This window comes from Humulus lupulus, chromosome 5 (genome assembly GCF_963169125.1).
Source record: "Humulus lupulus chromosome 5, drHumLupu1.1, whole genome shotgun sequence".
In the NCBI taxonomy this organism is placed as follows: domain Eukaryota; kingdom Viridiplantae; phylum Streptophyta; class Magnoliopsida; order Rosales; family Cannabaceae; genus Humulus; species Humulus lupulus.
The window spans coordinates 223,485,896-223,496,056 of NC_084797.1; the positions used below are offsets into that span (position 1 = coordinate 223,485,896).

Sequence of the window (10,161 nt, forward strand, 5' to 3'; positions counted from 1 at the left end):
ATGTCGTCCAAGTCTTGTCGATCGCCATCTAAAGTGTTATAAAAGTATATAAGTTTACGATATGTGAATAGTCTTATATTTTAAAATAATTTATAATATAATTGTTATATCATATTATAAACATTTAATAGTTTTAAACTACTTTAAAATGTTTTATAATATAAACAATTATAATTGTTATATTATATTATAAAACATTTAATAGTTTTATGCTACTTTATAATGTTTTTATAATATAATTGCTATATTATATTATAACACATTTAATAATTTTATGCTATTTTATGTTTTATCATAATATTTTATGCTATTTTATCTAATTTATCCTAAAATTATTTATTTATTTATTTAATTAGTAAATAATTAATTAGTTATTTGTTATCTAATTTTTCCTTTACTAAAAAATTAATTATTTAATTAATACTTAATTAATTAATTAGTTATCTATCATCTAATTTTTCCTTTACTAAAAAATTAATTATTTAATTAACACTTAATTTTTTATTTATTTATTTAATTATTTATCATATTATTAATTTAAATGTTTACTTATTATTTAATTAATTAGTTAATTATTATCTAATTTTTCCTTTATTTAAATAAATTATTATTATCTAATGTTTACTAATTATTTAATTTATACTTAATTAATTAATTATTTAATTAATTAATTAATTATCTATTATCTAATTTTTCCTTTACTAAAAAATTAATTATTTAATTAATACTTAATTATTTATTTAATAATCATTTAATTATTTATTTATCATATTATTAATTTAAATCTTTCCTAATTATTTAATTAATTATTAATTAATAATAAATAAATAAATTAATTACTTAATTAATTAATAAATTATTTATTTAACATATTTAATTATAACTATTTTAAAAACTTAATAATTAATATGTAATTAATTGAAATTATTTTTATTTAATTAATCCTATAACTACTCTTTTATATAATTACTTAATAATTGTTTATATATATTATTTAATAATTACTTTTTAATAAATAAATTTTTAATTATTTAATTTTTATTATTCTCATAAACAAGAATTTGTTACCCGAAATTTCAAATAGCTTTATTTGAATATAATTTTTCTTATGTGGTTTATTAAAACACAAAGCTGCAGTTTATTTGCTCTGCTGAAGAAAATCGTTCGTATCATTGTCATAGCATATAAGGATTGCCTAAACATGTTTAAATATAAAACCTATAAAGACATGAATCCCAAGAACTAAAAAATGACAACTTTTTTCTCTCTAAGCAGATGGTAATAAAACAAAACATGACATTCAAAAATACTAAAAAATAACAGAGATTCATCACTTTATTATTAGTTTCATGTATTAAATTTAATCACACACATATATATATACATTATGAACAATGAATTAACACCATAAGCAAATCTAATATGCAGAAATAAAATACTCTATCCTTCATTCCATTTACTAAATTTAAACACACATACAACTGGTGTACAAGAAAAACAAGATCTCGAGATAAAAAAACAACAAGAACTTACTGCGTGAAAGAGAAGTGTTGTCAGGTATGAGATGTCGGCCGTGAAGACTAAGTAGACCTCTGAGGAGGTGTGCCGCCGCTGTAAGTGTGAATAAATACTATACATTATATATATAATATAAATATAAAATCATCAAAACAAAACTTATATACTAAGCTCAATTCGGTCGGAGTCCTCTGGTTTGCGTGAGGGAGAACGAACGATCGTAGACCTTTGGACATGAATCGGGTTAAATGTATAGATTATTATTGCCGGCGGAGGTCTGCCGGTAATAGTATATAACGGTTATATTTAATTATTATTATCGGCGGATTTTAAAAAAATAAAAATAAAAATAAAACCGAATTAATGCCGGCGGACTTCGTTTTCTGCTGGTAAAGATGGTATTATTACCGGCGGATTGTCTCCGCTGGTAATATTTCCGCCGGTAAAAAACATTTTTGTTGTAGTGTAAAAGTAAGTTTCGACCTTGACAAATAACGAGATCGGATATGGATATATAGAACAAACTATGCGACAATGCATGGAAACTCGAGCTTAAATCCAACACGTGTTTGTATGAATAAACAAGCATAAACGCAAACTTTTAATATAAATTACTTAAACATATTTCGATCAGAGAGATGTAAGGCAAAAATATTAAAATGAAGATGAACATGGTATTAAAAATATCGAAAGTAAATAGCTCTTTTACGAGATGTAAGTTGTGTTTGCCCCAAGGGCATGAAAAACAAAAGCTAAAAACTATTACAAAAGTTTCAGAGGGACGCAGCCCATGATTGAGATTTAGGAGGCAGAAGCACCCTCCTTAGCCTTCTCAGCATCCTCCCGAGCAGCTTCCTCTGCCTCTAGCCGAGCTTTCCATTTGGCCAGAAACTCGTCCTCAAAAGAGCCTAAGAAGCTTGTGTCGAGATCGACGTTGCTGGCCCAAATTCTGTACATGGCCAGGTCAACTGCCTGATCCTTCCTCTGCTTAAATGCTTCGAGAAGACAAGCCTTTTCACCCTCTATTATCTCGAAGGTGGCCTTTTTCTCCTCCTCGAGCATGGCATTCATCTTCTCAAGCTCCTCAACCTTGGAGCTCTTTTCTTTGAGCTCGGCCTTCAGCTTCTCAATCTCAGCCTCCAGCTTTGACCTTGCGGCCTTAAACTCGTTAGCGAGCTTGAGCTGGAGATATTTTGACTCCTGAGCATAGGACATGCTCGCGTGAACCTCATTGTTGAGCTTATAATTCAGCTGAGCAACTATAGTAAGAGCCTAACACATAAACAAATCAAGTTAGAGCATGCACCGAATAAAATCACAATAAATAGCGAGGTAAGAAAAATTACCGAAGAGATGAGCTCGGTACTCTTGTCATAAAGGACATTAGAGTCCCAAGAATTGACCAGGAACTGCCATTGAGGAGCCCCGAGATTGCTGATGCTTTGGCCTACTTGGGAAAGGACGTCTGATTCGAGGGTGGCCCCGTGAGTCCAGGTAGCGTTGTCGACAACATACTCATAAGAATGAGTAGAATTCGACAATAGGCGCCCTTTAGTGATAGCTGGTTTCTTCGGAACTGAGTTGAGTATTGGAAGGATCCGGATAGTTGGAGGCAAAGGAGGAGCGTCTCCTGCAGGAATGTCGACCTGGGGAGTGGGGTTCGCTACCGGGCTTGGAACAATAGGAGCTGGTGGAGGAGGAGTCTTCTCAGTCCTTCCAGGGACCTTAGCAGGTCGACCAGACTTATGCGAGGCTCTCAAGCGCTTGCTTTGCTTGGCCCCCTCACCACTGGCAAGCATGTTCTCAAGGTCAGAGTCCATAGTACCTGCATGATCAAATCACCTTAGAAAATGATCTCAAAATGCTAGAATTAGTGTAAAGCAGACAACTAAAGGAATTAAAGACAAGTGACAATGAACCTAACTGGAACTCTCCCCCGAGCTTGTGCTTGGCGACCACGTAATTCCCCTATCTTTGAAGGAGGCAGGGGGAGTCCCTTCCCTATACGTGGAAGTAAACCTCGAAAGGTCCCTATAGTTGTTTGTCCCGTATTGGACGACTATTCCATCCCAAACCTCATTCAGACTGTACATTGTGTCATATTTCCCTAGCCAGCTATCAAACCTATGGATCCTATCATCTACCCAAGACCATACATAAAAGTTGTCCCTATCATCTTCACATAAGATCAGGGTGTCGGGTTTATAATTAATTAGGGAAGGATACCACAAGGCCGAGCTAAGAATGACCTTACCTCTGTCACTTGAGCTTGAGGCCTCGTCGTTAGCGTCATTCCTCGAACACAGACTTCTGTGACGGTGAGCTGGAGGTCATGTTTTCGAGCTTCACCTCTGAGGAAGCTTATCGGTGGGGAGAGGCACAAACTCCCAATTGGTATACTTCTTGTAGGTAGTATCATCTGTGGATTGGTCCTTCTCTAGGAGACCACAAGATTGAAGCTTATCTTCGTGAAGAAGATAAGACAGGGAGCGCCTGCCATATGGAAGCTGGAGCAGAGTTTCTTTATGCTCCCTCATTGCATCCGTGGGGGTGGGACGGTGATAGTTGGCTGAAAGAATGGAGTACATTATGGAATAATTCGAGCCTAAACAAAAGTCGAGCATGAAAGGACAGGGAGCGCCTGCCATATGGAAGTTGGAGCAAGGCCTCTTTATGCTCTTTCATTGCATCCAAGGGAGTGGGACAGCAATAATTGGCTGGAGAATTGAACATATTATGAGTGGTTTAAGCCTAAACAAAAGACGAGCACGAAAAGAAAGAAGATCGAATACTTACGGATTCTTCTGAACGAATAACATCTAGAAGGAGCTAGGCCATCTATCCAGAAGAAAGCCAGCTTAAAGTTGGAAGGATGATTCAGCATGTCCTTGAATATCTTCTTCTCCCTTGGATAGCTCGAGAGGTAGTAGAATCCATCTCCTCCTCGAGCTCGGGAGGGGTTGCTTTTCAAACAAAAGAGATACAAAATCTCTTCTGGTGAAGGACCTTCCCACTTTAGCTCGTGGTAAAGCGACCTCAGGGCTGATAAGACCCTGTATGAGTTGATATGGAGTTGGAAGGGCGTGAGCACAACAAAATCCAGAAAGTCCTTAAAAAAGGACTTCAAGGGCAATAAGGCCTCTGCCCTCATATGCTCGTGGTTCCAAGCCGCAAACTTTAACTTATCATCGGGACTACCATTTCCCGGGGCACGGCAGCTTCGCTCGCTGGAGGTAGGAGCTCAACACCTCAGCGAGCCCGATAATCTAAGACCATGAAGGGAAAATATGTGAGAGATCTTCCCTAGTGAAGAAATCGAGCTCCAGTAATGCTCGGCCTCAAAAAATTCTCCCCTCGAGATGGGAATAGTGGTTGGCTGCGAGGTAGATGAGGGATTAGATGGTCTTTCCATCATTGAAAATTTGAGTTTGCCTGGTTTAAATGCGACCGTCACTTTGAGAGCAGGATCGAGAGGGATTGGTCTGGGCTCGGGGTCCGGGTCTGGATAGATCGCGACTCTAAGTTTTTTCCTCTTTCTCTCTTCAACCTCGTCATTCTGGCGTTGAAAATGAGCTTGGGTGTCTTCTTGCTCACACCTCAGTTTGTGCTCCCGAATCAAGCGTTGATTCCGAGTAAAAGGTGATTCCGGGCTCGGAGTTGTCGGTAGATAAGGAATCGCAAGTCTTGACCCCCATCGCTTCTCCAAATTCTGCGACATCTAGCAAGAAAGAAAAAGGGTCAGGGCCAGGCGAACAAGAGAAAGAATAAAAATCAAGACGGTCTAAGCTTGAATGATCGAGACTATGGAACGTGCTCGATCAAACGAGCGAGATCAGGCTCGGAGCGTGTATTCCACGTAAAGGGGGAAAGGTGGATTTATTTTTGATAATCCTGGATTTTTAGGGAAAAAAGTTGGCGGTTACTCAAAAAGTGATATTTTTGGGAAACGTGCAATTTGAAAACCCTAATCCTATACCCAGTTTCTTGGTCTACACGATATGATATTCAAAATTAAAATAACCCAGTAAAAGAGCCGAATTTGCATCATTCATGAAAGATTCTGGGTTTGGAAAATCCGTAACATCAGAAGAGCCTAAAAATTACACGGTATTGACCAAAGCATTCTAGTGCAAAACTAGTAAATGTGCCTAAGTGAAATAACATAAACATGCATGGAAAAACAAAGTATATACATGAACATATGGGGTCAAGAATAGATACTTACACAATGTAGATGATGGGAACGGATAAATGGATGACCAAAGAAAAGGTTGCAAGAACGATTTCACAGAGTCAAACAGACAAGCAGTGTTTTGCTTCATCGACTTGGAGAACATGCAAGGACCGAAGTTTTTGAGTTCTGGTTTTCTTTGTTCTCTTTTCTCTGAAAACTCAAAATGTAAAGTTGAAATAAGGAAGATGATGGCGTGTTTATAGACCCCCAAAGGATACCAAACAATGAAATGATCTGTACCATTGGCCACTTTCAATATCTGATCAAACGGCCAAGGGAAAATGGAAGAGTGGCGCCATAAAGTTGTCAAACGGATGGACGTGCGTGTTGTGTAAAAGGCACTCAAGTACTCTGACCATCCAATACCTAGCTGACGCGTGTCTACACTTGAGTACAATTTATGGTACAGTTTCCAAGGAGGGCAGTTCAAAAGTTTCCTTTTCACGGGATTCGAACTAATACTTTTGAGGGGGAAAAATGTTACACCCAGATTTCGAGATGAGAAGTTATGACCCCGAAAACTAGGCTCGTCAAGTGTGAGCTCGAAATACATGTGGTTATCATATGGTCCAACCGTTGAACCTCTCTGAAGCAAACAACGATCTCGAGGATTTGTAGCCTCAAGTATTCTCTGAGCTCGCAATGGCATGACACTTGAATATATTTTTCGCCGATTGCCTTCAGGCGAGGTAGCTCGAGCTCAGGAAGTGCAAGCTCGGATACGACAGCCTCGTCAGCATCTATTTGTCCCGAGCATAGCGCGAAGTTGGGTGGCAAGCTCATGATTGACTCATAGTCTCGACAAACTCAATGCCAATTTCTGATCTAGAAGATTTGATGAATCATCTGGGATAACCCATTACGTGTGAACATGTTTATAATTAAACAATCCCAATATTTAAGGTATATAATTGAATCTGCTATTCGTTCCCGATCTTCATGGGACGTTTCCGTGTATGTAGGAGATTATGCATTTAGTATCATTATTTCAATTGATTTACAAAATATCTTCCCGAAATATGTGGGAATGAATTCTGCAACCTTCCCTATAAATAGAGAAGGAATCACCATTTGTAAATGACCGAATTTTGATTTATGGAGAGAAAACTCTGGGCAACTCTTCTCTGAAAAGTTTCCAGAAAACTCCCAAGTCTTAATAACACAGACTCGTGGACTAGGCAGAGTTAACTGTCGAACCACATAAAAATCCTCTTGTTTTCCTTGTGGTTCATTTGCACCAGTATTTTATTGTTTAATTGCTCTACTATTTAAGTTGACGAAAAACGTGTCAACAATCCTTTATCTATTAATCATGGGGAGTTACAGAATAAAGAGTTTTGTACATGGTTTCATAAGAAGGTATTTTGTAATTACCAAATTATTTACCCAAACATTGTATATCGTTTTATTGTCCAGGATCTTAAATTAAGTTTAATCTATATATAGATGTTTTAGTTGCACCAACTCGGGTTGCCTATTCATACCAAGCTCTTATTGTGAATGGGGTTTGATTTGTGACACATAATCGAGATCAGAATTACATTACACAAAATAATGGAGTATCTGTTGCTGGAGAAAAAAGGTTTGCCATTTTATGGCCAGCTTGAGGAAGTATTGGAACTATCTTATAGTGGTGAATATAAAGTAGTATTATTTCGGTGCAAATGGTTCAATACTGATCCGAGTAGGAACAAATCAATCACTAAAAATAATATTACTAGTATAAATGTCACTGGTGAATGGTATAAAGATGGCCAATATATACTTGCAACCCAAGCGAAGCAAGTTTTCTATCTTGACGATCTGTTGAAAGGTCAAGGTTGGAAGGTGGTTCAAGATGTAAATCATAGACTTGTTTGGGATATTCCGGAGGCTAATGAAGTCATCACTGAAATTTATGTTTTCCATGTCGAGAACTCATCAAATTTCATCCTAACTATCCATTTGGGAGAGTTGATTGTGCAGCAGTCTAACGTACCAGCTCAACATGTTGATGTCGTGTCTCGTCCTTCTAATACTAATCAACAAGACCATGACAGTGGCGATGAAGGTTTTATTAACGATGATGATGATGAAGAAGGAGGAGCAAATGATGAGGAAGAACTACTTTAAGACATTAGTGATGACAATAGTGATAATTTGAATCCCATTAATGTAGCTTCAAGTATTGATGATAGTGATTACTCTATGTAGTAGAATTTTGTTTTCATATATGTAACAAAACGTTATGTTTAGAAATAATAATATGTCTCTTTTTATTAAGGAAATGTGTGTCTCACATTAACACTAACTAATTTTTTCATATTTCAATAAATGTTTTTGTTATAAAAATGTCAGCAGATGTCACACACTTTCATGATGGAGATGCAGGTGGTGATCCTCCCCCTGATTCTACTAGGATCCCTTCATCTTATCAGTCAGGTAATAAAATTTAGTCATTTTTTAATTTTCAAAAATTAAGTGATCGATTTTTTTTATTATTTATCAATGTTTTTATTTTGTTCTACAAATAAATAATACAGCTCCGCGTAAAAGGCATGGAGGAGGAATGGGCCAGGAACTCGAAAAGGCAAGGCGCAAAGATGGCAAACCAATTCCAATAACTTTTTACCTGGAAACTTATAAGCCATTGAGTAAGCATGGAACATGGTTCACACGTTTAGTCAGTAACATCATGACTAACAAATTACCACCATATTTTCTGAATTGGAAATAAGTGCCTAATTAATACAAATAGTTGCTTTACACCACTATAAAGGTAAATAATTCTAATATATTTCTAAATAATATATGTTTTGTAGGTACGCCATTTTACTAATATTTTTTATTTCAAAATGTAGCATTATTTTGATATAGCAAGGCGGCCAGACTATTATCATATTATGGAGGCTATAGATGATGATGACGACGTCAAATATTGTGATAGGAAAACGCGTAGTAAGGCGCACTTCAAGAAAATTTATGGTGATGATAAGAACTTAGAGCAGTCCCTCAACAACCCCCACAGTGGTGTTAATGCTGAACATTGGAAACAATGCATTGACTTATGGTTGGATGAGAAATCAATTAAACAGGCAGAAATGAATCAGGCCAATAGGGAACTGATGAAGTATCATTCTACTCAAGGATCGAAGTAATTCGTGGTGGCCCGCCATGATAGAGTAAGTAACAAAAAAAAAATTCTTTATTAATAAATTAATTATCTAATAAGTTGTTTCTTTGTGTTCAGGCGAACACGGAATCTAGGAATGTACCGAGTTACATTGAAAGTTGGAAGCAATTCCACACCCGCAAGGATAAAGAAGAATTCGTCAATGAGCAAGTGAAAACAGACTATGTGAGACTTATCTTATTGTTTGACCTTAAAATCACTATGGTTTGGATGTATTATTGATATTTTTCTATAAAAATAGGAAATGATGTACAAAGATTTTGAAGCACAGAGCCAGCAAGTCCCGTCTTCTATTTCTGATGAAGTAAGTTCTGTTGACGAAAGGATGATCATGAGAAAAGTGTTGGGTGAACATCTCGGGCATTAACGAGGAGTTGGTCGCACATTAAAGGGGAAAAAAGCCTCCAGCAGTCAATCTCAAGCTCGGGCACAGTCGTCGTCATACACCCAACCTCCTCAATCCAATGATAATAATAGCATTATGGGACCGGCGATGGCTAACTTGCTAAGCAATAGAAAGCAGACATTGAGTTCCTATCTCAGCGCCTTCCTCCTGAATCCCGCCTACCACATTAAACAATGAGATCGGATGAAGTAACTCAATGGTGGGTGATGTATGTGGCTGCACCTTCACAAACTCCACCACCGCCTCCACGTATGTTCGGAGATGACACTCCTACACATGTTCCCCCGCCAATCATACCTCAATCTACATTTAGAAATGACGTGTCTTTGTCAGCACCTCCACCACGATCTCCACCGACCCTAGTCATTTAGTTTCCAGAAGACTTAGACGATGATGATGTGATCAACTTAGGATAGATTACACAGTTATATAAATAGTAGTGTTTATTTGTTTTAACATTATTAAGAAAATTATTAATTTTAGATTATATGGTTTATTTTCTTATCAATTAATGGAGAATGCAATTCTGATTATAAATTTTATTATAGATTAAATTTTAATTTTTTTAATATTCTTTATTGCTGTTACACTATTTGCGGCAAAAATATATTGTATTTGCGGTGAATTGTTCGCTACAAATAAGAGTCAGACAAGAAAAATCATCCATCATTTGCGACGAATAATAGGACTATTTGCGGTGAATTATTTTATATTTTCACCTCAAATAAGGGTCAATTACGACCAAATCCAGCATTATTTGCGGTAGATTTACTGATTTTGCGACTGTATGTTCACCGCAAATAATGAGGTTATTTGTGGTGGGAATTTTAT

The 10,161-nt window shown here is 36.5% G+C and overlaps 1 long non-coding RNA gene across 1 annotated transcript; it reads left to right on the forward strand.

Annotated features, from left to right (window-relative positions):
* The first annotated feature begins 8,070 nt into the window (after window positions 1-8,070).
* LOC133834006 (uncharacterized) lies at window positions 8,071-9,842 on the forward strand. The gene is made up of 5 exons (XR_009893266.1): window positions 8,071-8,173; window positions 8,275-8,510; window positions 8,593-8,913; window positions 8,982-9,089; window positions 9,166-9,842. It is a non-coding gene; the product is annotated as an uncharacterized LOC133834006 (long non-coding RNA).
* The last annotated feature ends 319 nt before the right edge of the window (window positions 9,843-10,161 follow it).